This window comes from Tiliqua scincoides, chromosome 7 (genome assembly GCF_035046505.1).
Source record: "Tiliqua scincoides isolate rTilSci1 chromosome 7, rTilSci1.hap2, whole genome shotgun sequence".
Lineage (NCBI taxonomy): Eukaryota > Metazoa > Chordata > Lepidosauria > Squamata > Scincidae > Tiliqua > Tiliqua scincoides.
The window spans coordinates 67,810,681-67,829,531 of NC_089827.1; the positions used below are offsets into that span (position 1 = coordinate 67,810,681).

Consider the following 18,851-nt stretch of genomic DNA (forward strand, 5'->3'; position numbering starts at 1 on the left):
AATCAATGATACAGTCTTTTAGCGCCTAATAGATTCCATAATCGGAATTGTTTAAAAAGTACTTTAGAGGAAGTATATTTTAAAGTTGGAGCAATTAATTCAGCTAGCTGTTAGATTTCCTGCATCAAATCTTGTATCACAATTATCCTCCTTGGTGAAAAAAAAAGGACAGCTAAATATCCTTTCTTATTTAGTTGACAGGCTGCCCAATCCTACTGTGAGGTTGCATTAGTGGGACAAGCATTTTCCTAGTACTGGCTGCCTTATGACAGTCATAAACATCACTCAAGCAGCGTGCAGAGATGTGTGCTAGAGGTTGATGGCACCTTCCCGTTCAGGCCAGCAGATCCTCCTGGACCTGCCAAGGCAGGTAAGTTGATGAGGAAGGTCAGATGAGATGGAGGAAGGTGGAACAGGGGCAGGTGGAATGGGGCAGTGATAAGATGGGGGAAGGCAGAATGGGGAGACAGTAGGGGCAGAGGATGGGTGGATCAGGTCCAGAAAGGGAGTGGGTTCAGTGGCAGAAGTGGTCATCATAAAGAGGTGTTCAGCAGTGAGGAGGTGGATCCATAGGCCTCAGAGTGGAAAGAAGATTTAAATCCTCTTACCTCTCTGAAAGCGTCCCTGTCTGCAATACGTCTCCTTGGACCTTTGCCGGCTCTATAGCTGGCACACATCCAGAGAAATAAATCTCTTCATTTGCCCAACTGTATTTAATATGATTCACGTGCCCTAGTTCTGTTCTCAAGATATACCAAGTGAACACATATGGGAATATGGTCACTAGAATGTCTATGTGAAATTCACCATGTACAGCTACATGTGCCGAGGGCTCTTTCCACGTGATTAGGATCCCTGGGAAAACAGGATTCCATATTACAGAGAGAGAGCTGTACATTGCCACTAGTTGTCTCCATGTATACATGCAAGTGAGCACGAGTAAATGCAGGACTAGAACCAATGAGTTGAAGCCACAGAGAAGTAGATTTAGGCTACACCTTAGGAGGAAGAATTTCCTGACTGTAAGAGCTGCCTACTGGAACAATTTGCCTCATAAAGTTGTGGAATCTCCTCCTTGGAGGTTTTTTCAAGCACAGGCTGGATGGCCATCTATCAGGGATGCTGTAGTCACCTGTGCTGAGTGAGGACTGATGACCTCTTTCCATCGCCAACTCTTTCCCCCTTCTATTTCAGTTCACTCACCCTGAATATATCACGAAAATAAGAGATCACCACAGAAGGTCTATCATATCCATCTCTTAAGACAGTGATTCCCAGACTGTGACCATGGGTCCCTGGGTGGCCACAGAAATCAGCCAAGAGAGTTGCTGAATCCTCTCAAAAAACCCACCACCCTATACAATGTATAGGAGTGTAGCCCTGATGGGGGAGCCGTGGCCAATGGCCCAGTAGGTCAAGCGAGCCACCAGTCAAAGAAGTTTGGGAACCGCTATCTTAAGCGGTGGATGACTGATAAGATTCTCAGAGTAGGGGCACCTATCCTTCCACAGTACACAAAGTCAATACTTTGACTAGAGCTGCCTGACACGGAGTGATTGATGAAGGGATTAAAAATAGCATGCCTTCCAAAACAGCAAATTATTTTTGGCATTGTCCCTGTTTTTTTTCTAAAGCAAATAGTAAAAATCCGTTCCTTCTTTTGTTTCCCTTTCATCTGAAGTCTGTATAATCTCCTACTCTCAGCAGTGATTATGTTTCTTCATGTTCATTTCCCTGCTGTGGAAAGCAAAACTGACAAAGCTCTCTCATAGTGCTGTAAGTGGTTCTTAGGGCAGGAAGTGGAAGATGTGATGCTTCTCTTCAGTTCTGCAGTCCATGACTAGCTCCTGTTCTCTTAGAAAAACAAATGGTCTGCCCAGGTGAAAAAAGCAAAAACAATTTCAAGAAACGGGGCACAATTTCTTTGGAGAGGCTTGTGCGCCAAGGAGGTGGCCAGGCCCATCAACAGGAATTCCAGCCCTATTCTAACTACATTCCCACACAGTGATGCAGCAGCGCTAGTTCATGCTACGCTACATCCCGCAGGGGAATTTTGGCTGCTGGAGGTTTCCTCAGGGTAAGGGGATGTTTGTCCCCTTGCCCCAGGGTAAGCCCCAGCAGTCGCTATGGGTCAACTCAGACCTGCGCCAGCGATAATGAGTTGATCTGTTCAAGTTGCCAATTCAGTTCCTTCCTAGGCCCAGTCCACCTACCCCCACCCCATTCCACCCCTTCCTACCCTCTCCCTGGCTCTGCACTAGATTTACATCCTCAAATGGGCATCTGTGCTGGCACCAGCAGGAAGGCTCTGTCTTTCCTGCCAGCTTGCCTGGCCTTTGCACTGTCGCAAAGCAACAAAAAAGAAGATTAAGATTGGGACATTCATTTTTCACATTATGCAATATTGCCCCCCCCCCTTTTCCTAGCAGTTTGGCATTGCCATCTTTTTGTTGTCCTTTTCTATTTAAAAGTGCCATATTCTCCTTTCCTAACCTTGTTAATATGCCCAAGGTCTGAGAATCTATGCCAGTGTCCATAGAGTGCAGTTTCTACAGAAAAGGAAGAGACCCATTCAGCTTTTTGTGTATGAGCCGTTTCTAAATCTATTTTATTTCCCTGTCCTGTAAATGAGATAGTGCCTTTGTGGACAAATCACAGAATTTCTGCTGGTCTGTCTCAATTTCCCCCCCTCTATTGTTCCACGGCCAAGTATGATAATTCTTGAAACAGATCAGTGTGTGCATTAGGAATTGCTATGTAGCCAACACCAGAAGGATTCTTATTGCTAATCCTCAGGGTTGTGCTTGCTGCACGGATTCCAAACCTTTAGAACAAAACATCTTCAAGAACCAAAATGAGCTAAAGGAATGTATATCGATTGCATGCTAATCACTGTGGCACAGTGGCGTCACCACAATTTGTGGCACCCGGTGCAGGAGGCCAGCATGATGGACCTCCTCCCATGCAGTGGGTGGGGCAACGTCCCAAGCAGAGGACGTGGTGATGCAACATTGCCCTGCCAACTGGTTTGTTGTGGGTTTTTTTGCTATAACTTTTGTTAGAATAGAGGCATTTAAACGCTGTTTGTTTCATTGCATTCTGCATGAAATTACACATTAAATAATATATATAATATGATGGTATTATTCGTACCAAGTACCAAGAGTTTAAATATTTTGGCCAGAAGTGGTGTCAGCCCCCTGTGGGAGGGGCCACTTGCATGCCGCAGTGAGGCTCCCTGCAAAACTTTGTGCTTTGTACCCACTCTAGCTAAGCCACTGGGACAATGATTATTGTAGACCACTGAAATATGGAGTTAAGTCATTTCTGCCCAATGTTGCATATATGCAACAGGGATCAAATGTGTACACCTGTGGGCTGGGCAGAAATGGGTTCGACTAGACCTTACAGCGTAAGCTGCTGTATGTCAACTCAGAAATAAGTTCCGTAGTGTTCAAGAGGGTTTACTCCCAGGAGAGTGTGCATAGGATTGCAGCCTTACTAAATACCAGCCATGATGTGAATCAAGTTTCAGGTCACTGGCTATTTTAAGTCAACTTGAGTGTGTCAGTAATGTCTCTGCTTTTTTGGATGGTCAAATTTTTGCAGGGAAGTCTTGTCACATTTCCACAGGAAAATGGATCCGTTTCTTACTCCAGGCCTGCATCTGGGTTGTGCTTTGAGTTCCACCTCCCTCTCTTCTTCTCGAGATGAATGCTATTACTCTGCTGTGTGCACTTAAATGGAAGATCAATGTTTTGCTCCTACTTTTGGCATGCCAAGAGAGGCCCATAAAATATTAAGGATGAAAGCTTTGAGAATTGTATGTGTCTCTAGCTATATGCTTTTGGCTCCAGGACCAGAGCTGCTGTGTTGTTTAACCTATTTTTTACATATGATTGCTCACAGAAACCTTATTGAAACAAAATCAAAGAGAATTGCTGCTACAACACAAAGAGCTTTCTCTGTACAGTGGTGTCTAATTCAAATGTGTGCATTGCAGTCTCAAGAACAGGAGAATGTCATACAGGGTCCTAGAGGAAAAGGACGAAGGACAATCCTCTGCCATTCAATCCCCTGCTAAATATGACCATTTGACACTGTGACCTTTTATGATACAAAATCTTGGATATGTGTTAGCTATGTCCTCTTTGGTTTCTCTTTCCTGTTGCATTGCCTGACAAGCATTTTGTTATCATGTGCAAGTAGCATGATGTGTGTACCTGTGCGATGTTGGTTGCCTGCTAAGAGAACACAAGCCAGGCCAGTAACTTGATTTAGTAACAGGACCGATGACAAGAAGACCTCAGATCTACAGGCTAAAAGGCAAACTGTGCTTTTTAATTGTTAATGCAATCAACCCTCCTCGCTCCACTCTATCAGACTGGCTTAGATGGAGGCTTGGAAAATCTTTAGAAAATTCCATAGGTGACTGCACCTTTCTTGCACAGTACATTTGACCCTAGGAACAAAACCCACCTTCTAAGAGCTTCCTGACTTGGAACAAACAAGTTGTTAGCAAAACAGAAAGAGGATTCCCCAGTCCTGGCTGTTCTCACCAACTTTATGACCAAATTCAATCAAGAAGCCATGTGAATGAAGCAACTGGCTTCCTCAGTTAGCTGCCACACCCTCAATGGATACCTTTTCTAGAAATGTATGAGAGATAGTATATCTCTGTACACTTTAATTAATAAGATCGTTGCAACCAATTTTATGGAATACATCTGGAAGTTTTTTTTTTTTTTCCTGAATTATCATACACCCTACAGTATAGATTACATTTTAGATAAGATTTTCTAAATGTAAATGTTTGCCGTGTTATCTGGTTTAACATTTTTGTTGATGAAAAATTGTATATAAATATTAATAATAATAATCGCAATAAATTGTGTATTTCTCCCATTACTTTGAATACGGGCCGTTAGTTTGCAGATTAACATTAAAAAATGGGAATAAGTATTATGCACATAAGAACATAAGAACAGCCCCACTGGATCAGGCCAAAGGCCCATCTAGTCCAGCTTCCTGTATCTCACAGCGGCCCCACCAAATGCCCCAGGGAGCACACCAGGCACCAAGAGACCTCATCCTGGTGCCCTCCCTTGCATCTGACATAGCCCATTTCTAAAATCAGGAGGTTGCGCATACACATCATGGCTTATAACCCGTAATTGATTTTTCCTCCAGAAACTTGTCCCATCCCCTTTTAAAGGCATCCAGGCCAGATGCCGTCACCACATCCTGTGGCAAGGAGTTCTACAGACCAACCACACGCTGAGTAAAGAAATATTTTCTTTTCTCTGTTCTAACTCTCCCAACACTCAATTTTAGTGGCTGTCCCCTAGTTCTGGTGTTATGTGAGAGTGTAAAGAGCATCTCTCTATCCACTCTGTCCATCCCCTGCATAATTTTGTATGTCTCAATCATGTCCCCCCTCAGGCGTCTCTTTTCTAGGCTGAAGAGGCCCAAACGCTGTAGACTTTCCTCATAAGGAAGGTGCCCCAGCCCAGCAATCATCTTAGTTGCCCTCTTTTGCACCTTTTCCATTTCCACTATGTCCTTTTTGAGATGTGGCGACCAGAACTGGACACAATACTCCAGGTGTGGCCTTACCATCGATTTGTACAACGGCATTATAATATTAGACGTTTTGTTCTCAATACCTTTTCTAATTATCCCAAGCATAGAATTGACCTTCTTTACTGCCGCCGCACATTGGGTGGACACTTTCATCAACTTGTCCACCACTACCCCAAGATCTGTCTCCTGATCTGTCACAGACAGCTCAGAATCCATTAGCATATATGTGAAGTTTTGATCTTTTGCCCCATTGTGCATGACTTTACACTTACTTACATTGAAACGCATCTGCAATGGCAATTTCTGCCCATTCTGCCAGTCTGGAGAGATCCTTCTGGAGCTCCTCACAATCACTTCTGGTCTTCACCAATCAGAAAAGTTTGGTGTAATCTGCAGACTTAGCCACCTGACTGCTCAACCCTGTCTCCAGGTCATTTATGAAGAGGTTGAAGAGCACTGGTCCCAGGACATATCCTTGGGGCACACCGCTTTTCACCTCTCTCCATTGTGAAAATTGCCCATTGACACTCACTCTCTGTTTCCTGGTCTTCAACCAAGTCTCAATTCAGGAGAGGACCTGCCCTCTAATTCCCTGACTGTGGAGTTTTCTCAGTAGCTTTTGGTGAGGGACCATGTCGAATGCCTTCTGAAAGTCCAGATATATAATGTCCATGGGTTCTCCCGCATCCACATGCCTCTTGACCTTTTCAAAGACTTCTAAAAGGTTCGTGAGGCAAGACTTACTCTTACAGAAGCCATGCTGATTCTCCCTCAGCAAGTCCTGTTCATCTATGTGTTTTGAGATTCTATCTTTGATAAGGCATTCCACCATCTTTCCCAGTATAGATATTAGGCTGACTGGACTATAGTTTCCCAGGTCCCCCCTCTTTCCCGTTTTAAAGATTGGCGTGGCATTTGCTATCATCCAATCCTCTCCTCCTCCAATCCTCCAATCCTTGCACCAGAAACAACTCAGCTATACATAATATAATGTGCTTGTAGGATGCAGAATTTAATGTATTAATGACTGTGCCAAAGCGTGTAATTATTGGCCTCATTATATGAACATTTTCCACTTTAACGTTCACCTGCATTATTAAATGAGTGCCGTTTTCCCTGGAAATTCTTCTCTGAGTTTTGAATGACAGTGCCTCTGTGGCACTGAATTCTACAGTGACTGCATTCCAGGCTTCAGGGATTCTGGGGAAATGTGATTTTTCCCAGGGTGCCTGAGTATAAATGTCAGACACTGAAAACTAGACATGCTCAAGCATGTTGTGCCTGAGATGCTGCTGTTCAGCATCTCAGGCACATGAGATGCTGACCATGTTCATGGTCACGGATGGGGCTGGTCAGTCAGTGTTACCCTGTCAATGACCTGCACTGGTACTAGTCAAAGACCTGAACCTGCTAGAGTAGTTAAGGTCTGCACAGGCTGGATGGTGGTGGGGGAGGGTAGAACGGGGTGCGAAGGGGTGTAATGGGGTGGGGGGAGGTGAGGAGGAGCAGATCAGGTCTAGGAGGGAGGGTGACGATCACAGAGGCCCAGCAGCGGAACTTCCATTGATTCAAAGGAACAAATGCTCCAGGTGTGGAGTCCACACACCTTTAGGACCATGTTGGAAACCTCACTGAGGCTCCCAACAGTTGGAAACTGCGCCAGAAGCACAGTTTAAGAACCTGGGGAAGCTTCAGTAGGCTACCCCAGTGTGTTCTAGAGTTGCATGAGGCTCCATGCGCTCCAGATAAGTTGGGGGGAGCAGCTTCGTCCAGGGGAGTGCCGTCACGGACCTTTGCCCCCAGGTGCCCCAGGGGATATCAACTACTTCAGAGGCCTCCACAGTATCCTATTCGCCTTCTCGATTGTAATTTCCTGACACAGCTCAGATTTGTGCCAGCCATTTTGCTGGCGCAGGCCCAAGTAGCCCCATTGCAGGTGCTGGATCTCAGCCTGGAGCAAGGGAACAAACGTTCCCTTCCCTTGGGGAGACCTCCAGCACCCTCTATTCCTGTGTCGGAGATATAAATTAGGAATTAATCTTAGAAAAAAAAATGACAACCCACAACCCAGTCCTCCGGCCCACAAGACAGTGATGCGTCCTATGCAGGAAAAGAATCTGCTGGAGGTATCCCTAAGGAAAGGGAACATTTATTCCCTCACCCCAGGGTAAGACTCAGCACCCACAAAAGGGCTATTTGAGCCATGTCAGGAAATTAGACTCAAGAAGGGGGATAGGATACTGTGGGGGGCTCTGTTCCCATCACTGCCTTTTCTTAGACCTTATCCACCTCCTCTCCACCCCATTACACTCCTCCCTGCCCCATTCCGCCCTCCCCACCACCATCCTGCCTGTGGAGACCTTAACTTCTTCAGCAGGTGCAGGCCTTCGACTGGTACCAGCAGGCTGGTGCAAGCCATTCTGCTGGTGCCGTGAGGCTCTGCTCTTCCATATACTACATTTGCATCCATATATCGCATCCTTATACCACATTTGCAACAGTCCATGTACTTGCCCCATGGCCAGATAGGACTTTGCCATCAGGACTTGCCCTGATGGATTTCATGAAACATCAGGCTGGTGCTGTGGCAGCTGCTGCAATCACACATGAGCCGGGGCTGCCCGTGCAAATGGCTGCAGGTCCCATATGCACACCAACAACTTACTGAGCCCTCGCTGGTACAGGTCTGCAGAGGGAAGAATCGGGGTGGGGATTGATCTGGGCTAGGGGGCTTTCAAGGACAGGCCATGGGTGGATCTTGGTGGCAACAACACAACTGAGATCCTATGTATGGTCCAGGCCTTGTTACACTCCCATGGACCTACTCAGATTTATACCAGGAAAAGAGCTGGTATAGTTCTGAATAGGCCCATTGGGGACCAGGGAACAGTGGAGTAGGTAAATATAATATTTCTTTATTTGCCTCTCCACTACTGCCTGGTCCACATACCAACAGTGTGCCAGGCATGTACCTACATTGGTGTCCTGCAAAGCTGTCTGAAAATAGAATACCTCGTGGCCCAATGCTGGCCTGGAGCATGCAATGGAGCTGAGATAGCCTCTGCTACATGCTATGGGCTGGCTGGGGACCAGGCAGCAGTGGAAAAATATTATATTTACCTGTCTTCCAGACATTCAACTGTCTTCCATAGAAGCAAAGATCACACGGTCTGCTGGGGAAAGCTAAACCGCTCTTGTTGAATAACTTTTATAATCTGCTTAATGGGTGCTAAGGAACGTAAGTCAAGTTGCATCTTTCCAATTTCTTCATTCTTTCATGATCCACACACATTCCAAACACTTACAAAGAGTGTGGAATTTAATTTAGCTTATCACAACCAAAAAGAAGAAGCATGGATTTCTTTTCCTTTTTTTTCTTTTATAACTGATGATAGATTCCCCCCCCCCCAAAAAAAATAATAATAAAAAAAAAAATATTGGTTTAGGCTCTGCAATGGAGTATGGATCAATTAGGTACCTCTCCATGAATTTGCAAATAATGAGGTGGATTCACTAGATAAGGATGGAGATCACATCACTTAAAATATTTATTGCTGCCTACTGTGGGTGACTCATTTTTCTAACCAGCTCTCTCTCTCTCACACACACATCTCTAGACCCAATGAAAAATAGCCATGTGGCTTACTGAAACATGAAGTTTTGGGACTGTAGTCTAAAGCCTCCAGGCAATGCATTACCTCATTTGTAAAGTAGGAACCATTCGGGATGCTGTACTAATGTGATTTAGATGAACTCTGAAGAAGCTGACTCATTGGCATAAGTGGAGAACTCTCATGTACATTAAGATGCTCTACATGGGGGCTGGGGATAAGAATAGACCCTCAGTTTGGCTGTACTTGTTGTAAGAGGCGACTAAACAGCCACCGGGTAGATGGGACTGGTCAGCCTGGGAAGGCAGCTCATCTGAGAGAAGGAAAACTCTGATCCCAAACCTCCACTGCCTTGTGGCTACATCCAGTTATGGAAAAGGCTTCAGGAGTCAACCTCAAGGCAAAATCCGGAGCCAGAGTCCCTGAGGCAGTTCATGGCTGAACACAGTCATGTTCTGGCAACTCCTGCGATGCCGCTGGAACCAACCGTATTGGCCTCTGCCTTTCCATAGGACCATTTCAGCAAGAGGGGGGATTTGCTGCATGGGTAACAGCCTTTCCTCCATACCTACTTTACCCAGGCTTTGTGCACTGGAGAGGACACTCTGTTCCAGAACCACCATTCAGAGCATGACACCATAGTCTTCCGAGACTGAAGGATGCCAACAACATCAGTAGCATTGCTAAGGGGGGGCAGACTTCCCCAGGTGCCATATCCTGGAGTGAGGAAGTGGGGTGACTGGTGCGCTGCCTGAGCCCCCACTGAGAGGAGCTCCACGGCATGTTTGATGGCGGATGGGCCCTCCCACCTACCCCTTTGTCTGAATGGTTGGAAATTGCTACTCCCCCAGAAGCCATTAGTGGTAGCACAATGACGCACTGATATAATAGCATCACCGCCAAACAACTTCCAGGCGCTGCACATCATGCTTGCGCACCAGTGCTGGTGGGGCTGGGCCTGCCACTGCTCGCAACACCCGCTGCTTGGCAAGGTAAGAGGAGGGTGCCACGTAGCAAGGGTGACACCCACCCCAGGCAGAGGGTGCTCTGTCAACGTCACTACTACTGCCAGCAGAAACAAAGATCCTATCAGTGGATTTCAGACAGCCTTGTAAGTGTTTTGGAAAACACCATCTGCACCTTGGCGGTGCGTTTATATTAGGGAGTCATCAGCGAACGGGGAGCGCCAAATCAGCGAGCGGTTTTGTGAAAATGACAGGCACTCCTGCAGGTGCCTTGTCCAAGGATAAAAGGCTAACCCAGCAATCGATAATTACACCCAATATCACCGGGGAAGTTAATGGCACTCACAATGCAATGTCTTCTCCATTTAGCACCGGCAGCTCCGCACACCCTGCTCGCTAAAATGGATTGGAAAACTAGAGCAGGAAGGGACACCTGTGGAGCACGCATGTGTTTCTTTTTTATCAGCACTTAGGCTCTGAAAGTCAAGATGCTTTCTCCCTAAAAACCCTGCTGCAGAAAATCAAATGAAAAAAACGTAGGGGGGAGTTGGAGGAGAAGAAAAATCGAAAGAAGGATGCTTACAGCACTCTCGATAAACACACCAAAGCCGGAGAAAAGAGAACACACCTGCTCAGGTTCCAACTTTAACAACACAAAGCGGATCACAGATAGACAGAAAGGGGTTATATATTTGTTCCAAATGCTGTCTGGAACAGGTTGTTACAAAGACACAGTGGAAGTTTCCTTCCCTGCTTCATTGCAGGCTGCATGACAGATATTTTTTATTTTCCCTTTAAAGTAGCAGTCGGCTCCCAGCTTATGCTTCAAGGACACTCCATCTTGCTTTCATTTTTCATGTTTCTTAATGCTCTCACATGATCATGATTCTGTTTTGGACAGGGAAGCAGTGCCAAAACACTAAGTACCATGTTGTTTTCAAAGGCTGGGAGTTGCAGAAGTTTAGAAGGGCATGCGAGGTGGTTGTTTTACCCTTGCAAAGACTCGTGAAGGACTTCTCAGAATGCTCTCAGCCCTGACTTCCTGTGTTTTCGAGGGGATGCATCTGCTTCCACCTTGTTGTTGGCAACCTTCAGCCTCGAAAGACTCTGGTATCGCGCTCTGAATGGTGGTTCTGGAACAGCATCTAGTGTGGCTGAAAAGGCTAATTCGGGAGTGTCAATCCCTTCCACACCGGGAGCAAGTACAGTCTTTCCCTGGTCTGTCTCCCTGGCTATGGGCCTTCCTTCTTTGCCTCTTTGCCTCAGCCTGTTGGCCAAGTGTCTCTTCAAACTGGGAAAGGCCATGCTGCACAGCCTGCCTCCAAGCGGGCCGCTCAGAGGCCAGGGTTTCCCACTTGTTGAGGTCCACTCCTAAGGCCTTCAGATCCCTCTTGCAGATGTCCTTGTATCGCTTCCACCTATGGTGTGCTATTGATGCCTTGTGTACTTGAGATATCTGTACCCAAGTACGAATGGGAGTATGAGGACAAATCCATATTGGGTCCCAGTAGGAGCACTGCAGCTATGAAACTCCCTCCAGGGCCCAATCCTAGCTGGCACCCACACTAGCACAACACACACTGCACCAGAGTGAGCCATTGCAAAATTGCCACAAAACATTTTGTGATGGCATAGCAGTCGCTGGTGCCAGCAGGACGGCCTGCGCTGACCTGTGTGTGCCAGCAGATGGGCCGGCATGCATCAGGCACGGTAAATCATGTGACAGGAAGCAGGATCTGCTTGTTACAGGCATGGTAAGTTATGACAAGCAGCCGCACATGAGCAGGAGGAAGGTGAGGAGGCTGCCAGAGGGTGGATCCCGTGGGAGGGGGCGGGATTGACAGCACCAGCTTGTGCTGCATCCTATCCCCCTTCGTGGGCCTGATCCATCAACATGGGTGCACTCAGACATGCACCAGCCATATGGCTCACACAGGTCTGAGTAGACCCATTTCATGGGCTAGAGCAGGGCTTTCCAAACCTTTTGACCAGAGGGCCACATCAAACATCTGGTGCAGTGTTGAGGGCCAGGGGAAAAAAAAATTAAATACAAAATTTAAATAAAGACCGTTAGCGCTGTGCGCGCTATCAGCCATTGCCCCGCCCCACCTCGTGTGGGCAGGCTGAGGAGGCAGGCTCCTATTGGGTCGTGCAGTTTGGCATGGTCACATGGGCAATTCCCACCCAGTCTGGGGAGCTGCAGCAACCCACCCGCCCTCGCTTTGCACAGTCTGAGATTAGCTGGTCGCTCTTGCAGGGCTGGGTGGGAATTTTTTGCTGGCACCTTGATTGGCCGTAGGTGTCAGTTTTTTCGCCTACCCCAGACTGCTGTATTGGGAGGTGTGGTTCTCTTTTCTACAGTCACTTGGTGTGATGCGTGCGGAGCGGGGTAGGTAGGGCAACTCAGTGTCCATCCAGGGCAGCAAGGTCAAGGGGGGCAAGCCAGAACTGCCCACATGATGCCTAGCCAGCTCAAAGAGGTAGGCTGGCAAACCCCCCTGACTGGTCTGGCTACGCTTGCATAGTTTGCCCAGTGAGCCAGCTGGCCAGCTCCCCTGCCCCCTTTGGGGGTGACGTAGACAGGCTGTACCCAGTCGATCAACTGGTGGCAGCCCAAGTTTGCCCTTGACAGCTAGGTCAGTTTCCCCCAATTTTAGGCCCTGCACGCCGGGGGGGGGGGGCTAGCCCCCTGGCCCCATCTAGCCCTGCTGCTGTTTTGTGTTGTTGTCGTTAATAAAGTGGCCCTAGTTCAACCCAAGAAACCTCAGCCTAGCGTCTTATTTGGGGGATCAGGGGTAAATAAATTAGAGATGGAACTTAGATTAGTGAATAAATGAATGGGCTCATTCATTCAGCCTCTCTGACTCAGAACACCCTACAGCTCTGGTTGTGTTCAGTTGAGTGGGCCAAAGGCTTTCAGGGGACAAGAGGCTGGCTGCGGGCCAGATAGAGGCTTGTTGTGGGCCGCATCTGGCCCTCGGGCTGGGGTTTGAAGACCCCGGGCTAGAGTGTAATGTACAGAAGAAAAGACTGAAGGAAGCAGGTTATGATTGAAGGAAGAAGGTTACCTTGAGGGAAAAAGCAAATGGAGAGAAAACGGGTAGGCTTCATGTCAGGAAAATCAATCATTTCAGCTGCAAAAATGACTGTGTGATGACTGTTTTTGGAAGCATTGAGGAATTTCATTTGTAGCCCCTGAAAGTTGGATCAAGGCAGCCAGTCCCTACAGTCAGTCTCCTGTCACTAAGCTTCTGCATGATTTTAAAAGAACTTTGCAATCTTGCCTGGCTTTGCACCACAAGTGCGCATGTACACACAGAGAGCTGGTAGTGTGCCTTAGCAAGGCATTCTGTGCAATAATGACTGAGTGAATAATCAGAAATCTCCTTTGACCGTATGGACCAAAAAAAAAAAAAAAAAATTGAGAGTTTACACTGTTCGGAAAGAGTGTTGACATTTTTTGGTCTTCAACTGCTTGTTCAGAATCTATTCCACCCACGCTGTGCATTTCCCTGCTTTCACAGGGCTGTGGTGCATTTATAGCCTTAATGAACAGATAAGTGTGCCTTACACGCAGTCAGATTCCACAGTCATCAATGCAGAAATGATAGCTACAAGTATTTGCTCTTGTCCTTTGAAAATACAAGACCATTTTCTAGCCCTTGAACAGGTCGGTGCTTGCACCTACAAACTGTGTGTCCGTTTTCAATCGCACAGAATTAATGCAACATCAAAGAACAGCTTATACACAGAGGTTAATGTACTCCCCCACTGGGTTTTTCTCAGTTTGAATAAACATACCATGTAAAGAACAAAAATAACTCTCAGGAAGAAACAGTGCAGAGAACAGGAATGCCCCACCCCCCAAAAAAAAAATTAGCAGACTCTACAAAGTAAATGAATGATGTAACCTTTGAAAAATGACTAAATTGCAGAGGGCTCTTAAATAATTTTTGTCTTCATATAGTTGCAGCCGAATCCTACCTGAATTGCCCAGTGTCGATTCAGCAGTGCCAGTACAAGCTATGCTGCATCCCACAGGGGAATTTTGGCTGCTGGAGCTCTCTAAGGTAAGGGGACATTTGTCCCTTTTTCCCCAGTGTAAACCCCAGCAGCTGCAATGCATCAACTTGAACATGCGCCACGACCTGTGTCAGTGGATCAGGGCCAGAGGATCAGAACAGACACCGCTCAGCCCCCTGCTGGACCTGATCAGCGCATCCCACCCGTCACGACCCTTCCTGCCCCATTCCACCCCCTCCCTTCCCTCCCCCACCCCTATGCCCGTCTTTTCTCTCCAGCAGCCTTCCTGCCAGCACTGCTAACAGACGCACTGTCGCAAAGCACTTTTAAAAAGCTGTGCTGACCACTGACCTCACACAGTGCTGGGCAAATTCACACACACGTCCACACGCTTGCATTTTTAACATGGCTAATAACAAATCATTGAGTGAAATAAACCTTGAGGCAGATGGATAGGGTAGATTTTTTCAGTGAAGGTTTTGTTCGAGTCATGTTGATATTCTGTTGGCATTTTCTCCTACGTGAGCCCAGTCCTGACCTGCCGGGCACCCAGAGGAGCAGTGTATCCTTGGGAGAAGGGTGCAGGCTCCACAACTGGGCTACCCAAGTCTGCCATGGGGTTCAGGATATGGTGGAGCAGAGCTCCACTGATTCCACCCCCTTCTGCTCCCACCCCCTCCCCGCCCTCTCCTCACACTCCCCCACCCCAGAATGCCTCCCCCCCGCCTCCACCAACCTCTTCCCTTGCTCTGGGTGGCATGTGGCCGGCCTCTGGCTGGCACTGCGCTTAGCGCAGACCGACGCTGAGCCTGTGGCAGTACTGACCTGGCGCTAGTTGTCGTGGGTGTGCCTTGCAGCACATTTGTGACACTCAGAGCTGACATGGGGCTGGCACTGAGAGCACAGGATTGGGCTCTTACTGTCCCTAGTTTAGCGCAAAGGCTGACTTCACCCTCCTCTTCTGCTCCAAACCATGTACAACAGCACATCTGGGCATAATGCCAATATCATGCCATTATTTGTAATGTGCTATATAACTTGTTGGCATAGCTTCTCCTCAGTGTTTATGGATTAGGTCAGTAAGAGTGAAACTTGGGATTGTTTCTCAGGATGCTTCCTTATTTGAAAATGATTTCTCCACTTGCAAAACTGCTGGCATGTGTGTGAGCATCTAATATGGTGTCCTCTTGGAATAGCGCATTATCTCAATTACAAATGAAATCCCAACCTGTTTGACTACGTACAAATTAGGACATCTTGAACATGGTTTGCATCTATCCCTGAAGAGCAGATGAACTGATGATATATGGAAAGCCCCATGCAATGAAGGGTGTCCAGGCAATGATATTTTGAATTCTAAAACAATAGTAGATGAGAGAGTGCTTTTTATAAATGAAAAGAGATAACTGAAGGATTTTATTTCTCTTGCATAATTAATCTGTTGTAAGTTCCAAACAACACAGTCCTGGAACGTGCTGGAATCCCTAGCATGTATGCACTGCTAAAACAGAGACGCCTGCGTTGGCTCGGTCATGTCGTGAGAATGGATGATGGCCGAATCCCAAAAGATCTCCTCTATGGAGAACTCGTGCAAGGAAAGCGCCCTACAGGTAGACCACAGCTGCGATACAAGGACATCTGCAAGAGGGATCTGAAGGCCTTAGGAGTGGACCTCAACAAGTGGGAAACCCTGGCCTCTGAGTGGCCCGCTTGGAGGCAGGCTGTGCAGCATGGCCTTTCCCAGTTTGAACAGACACTTGGCCAACAGTCTGAGGCTAAGAGGCAAAGAAGGAAGGCCCATAGCCAGGGAGACAGACCAGGGTCAGACTGCACTTGCTCCTGTTGTGGAAGGGATTGTCACTCCCTAATTGGCCTTTTCAGCCACACTAGCCGATGTTCCAAAACCACCTTTCAGAGCGCGATACCATAGTCTCTCGAGACTGAAGGTTGCCAACAACAACAAAGCTCAAATTGGTTGCATGGATATGGCACAGATCTTTCCAATACATGTGACATTATCTGGCATCAAACTATATTTTGGAGCACGTATCAAACATGAAACCAACCATAATTAGGATATGCAAGCAGTATTTCCAATGACACCATTTCCCACTTCCTCTTCTGCTCAATTGCCCCCTTCCTTTTCTGAGGAAGAGCGAGAGGAGGAGGAAGAACATTGTAGGCAAGTCAGTGGATGAAAGTGGGTGCCCCCCCCCCACACACACACACACCAATCTGCTCCCTGAGGTGACTGCCTCAGGCTGCAATCCTAACCACACTTTCCTGAGAGTAAGCCCCATTGGACCTACTTCTGAGTAGACCTGGTTAGGATTGTGCCCTAAGTCACACTTATGGGTGGGCCAGCCTCAAGTGCTTGTGTTGTGGGGCAATGGAAATTAAGGCTTCAAAGCCCTCTTGGGTGCATGTTTAGGGCATAATTAAAAAAAAATACAAATCATATAACTGAAGTAGTCACCTCAAGCAGCAGAATGGTGGTGCAGTGCCATCACTAGGGTGGTGTGGGGGGTGTGGGCTGCACCAGGTGGCGTGCACGGGAGGGGTGACACTGCAAGACAAAATTTTTAAAATCTTGTTGGTTGGTTGGCAGCCTTCAGTCTCGAAAGACTATGGTATAAGCCTACAGCACCCGGTATTCCCAGGCGGTCTCCCATCCAAGTACTAACCAGGCCTGACCCTGCTTAGCTTCCGAGATCATGGTATAAGCCTACAGCACCCAGTATTCCCAGGCGGTCTCCCATCCAAGTACTAACCAGGCCTGACCCTGCTTAGCTTCCGAGATCATGGTATAAGCCTACAGCACCCGGTATTCCCAGGCGGTCTCCCATCCAAGTACTAACCAGGCCTGACCCTGCTTAGCTTCCGAGATCATGCTATAAGCCTACAGCACCCAGTATTCCCAGGCGGTCTCCCATCCAAGTACTAACCAGGCCTGACCCTGCTTAGCTTCCGAGATCAGATGAGATCGGGCATGTGCAGGGTAACAGTTGCTGTCAAATCTTGATAATTTTGAATAATACAGTTATGATATATATCGTTCAATGCATAATTTCTTGCGGAATGCAGTGAATCAAGCTGCATTGAAATATCTCTATTCTATCAAACGTTATAGCCCCCAAACCAGGGGGGGGTGTGGCAACGGCCCCAAAGATATTTGTGAAGTGTTTCAAATTTGTTTTTAATTGTGTTCGTATTTTTGTATTTTTATTTATGTTGCAAGTGGCCTTGGGTCCCTTTGGGAGGAAGGCAGGATACAGATACACGAAATAAATAAATAAATTCATTTGCCCCACCCACTGCATGGGAGAAGGCCCGTCGTGGGGGTGACGCACTGGCCTTCTGCACTAGGTGATGCAAACCCCAGTGGTGCCATTGTGGTGATGCAAGTCCACCTCCATTTTCCCCATTCTTCTCCACTGCTCCTCCCTCCATTTTCTGAGTTGGAAAAAGAAGAGAGAGACAGAGTGGAGAAGGAAGTGTAGAGGAGAGCAGACTAGGGCATCCATCATTCTAAGGAGTAGGAGGAGGAGAGGCTGGTGCATCAACAGGTAAGGGAGGCAGCATTTGACATGCTGCCTCAGGCATCCCACCATCTGCAATGGCAGATCTTGGACCGGCCCTGATCCTGCCTGTATTAAGCCTCAGTTTGCTAAGCTCCCAACCAGTCCGTTACTGACCCCCAGTTTAGCATTTCCAAGGGCTTCACCAAGATATATGAAAAGAAGGAATAGAGGCGGTATTATTCGTGTACAGATGTTGCATCACTCCAGAAATCCAGACGACCTCCGTTTTGTTTCCCAAAGCTGGACTAACTGCCTCACAGAATCAACAGGTTTGCACTTCTGCCTGTCTTCTCTATCTTTCGGAGCAGGTTGTCCAGCAGGGTAACTAGATAAAATTGAATGATGATAAAATGCTAGGTAAAAATGGATTAAAGATTAAACTTGGATTGAGGATTACATTTCATACTTTCCAGATTAAATTGGCTCAAAGATCTGCTCTTGGGTATATTGGTGATTAAAGTCCGTAGAAGCGGTGCAATTTTGGAGTGTTTGTTGGGATTGCTTTTCGAAACTTTCCAGATATACAGGAATAAAACACATGATCTGGAAAATAGGGAGAAGCAAATGAATACAACTTTCAAACTACCCCAAACATGCATTAAAGGGCAGAATAAAATCTCAACATGCCTCATGTCGGAAAAAGGATTTGCTTTATTCCTGAAACTCACACAGAATGCAAAATGAAAGAGGATGACCATATTTTTGCTTTATTTTATTTCAGACTTAGTTTTCCATTTTGAACAGGAAAAGATATCTAGCATTTGAACCTTGCTATAAATGTGAAATTTTGTTCACATGGGATACTTTTGGTTCAATCCTAACTGGGCTGGGTGGCAGTAGAAAGGATAGTCTTCTGGTGCTGACTACCTTAACCCTGTTCTGTTCAGCCCACAAGTGTACATATACGAGTATGTGCAACGTTGGGCAGAAATGGTTTAAATCATTTGGTGCCCGCTGTAAAAGCTGCTCCAGCAGTTTGCGAAATCTCACGCTGCTGGAGAGCCAGTAGGAAGGCTGAAGCCTTCCTGCACACTCCAGAGCAACTAGACACTGCCACTGATGAATGGAGGGTAAAGGGGTGGGGTTAG

The 18,851-nt window shown here is 47.0% G+C and overlaps 1 pseudogene; it reads right to left on the reverse strand.

Moving 5' to 3' along the window:
* Positions 1 to 17,078: 17,078 nt before the first annotated feature.
* LOC136657730 (5S ribosomal RNA) lies at positions 17,079 to 17,198 on the reverse strand (annotated as a pseudogene).
* Positions 17,199 to 18,851: the final 1,653 nt, after the last annotated feature.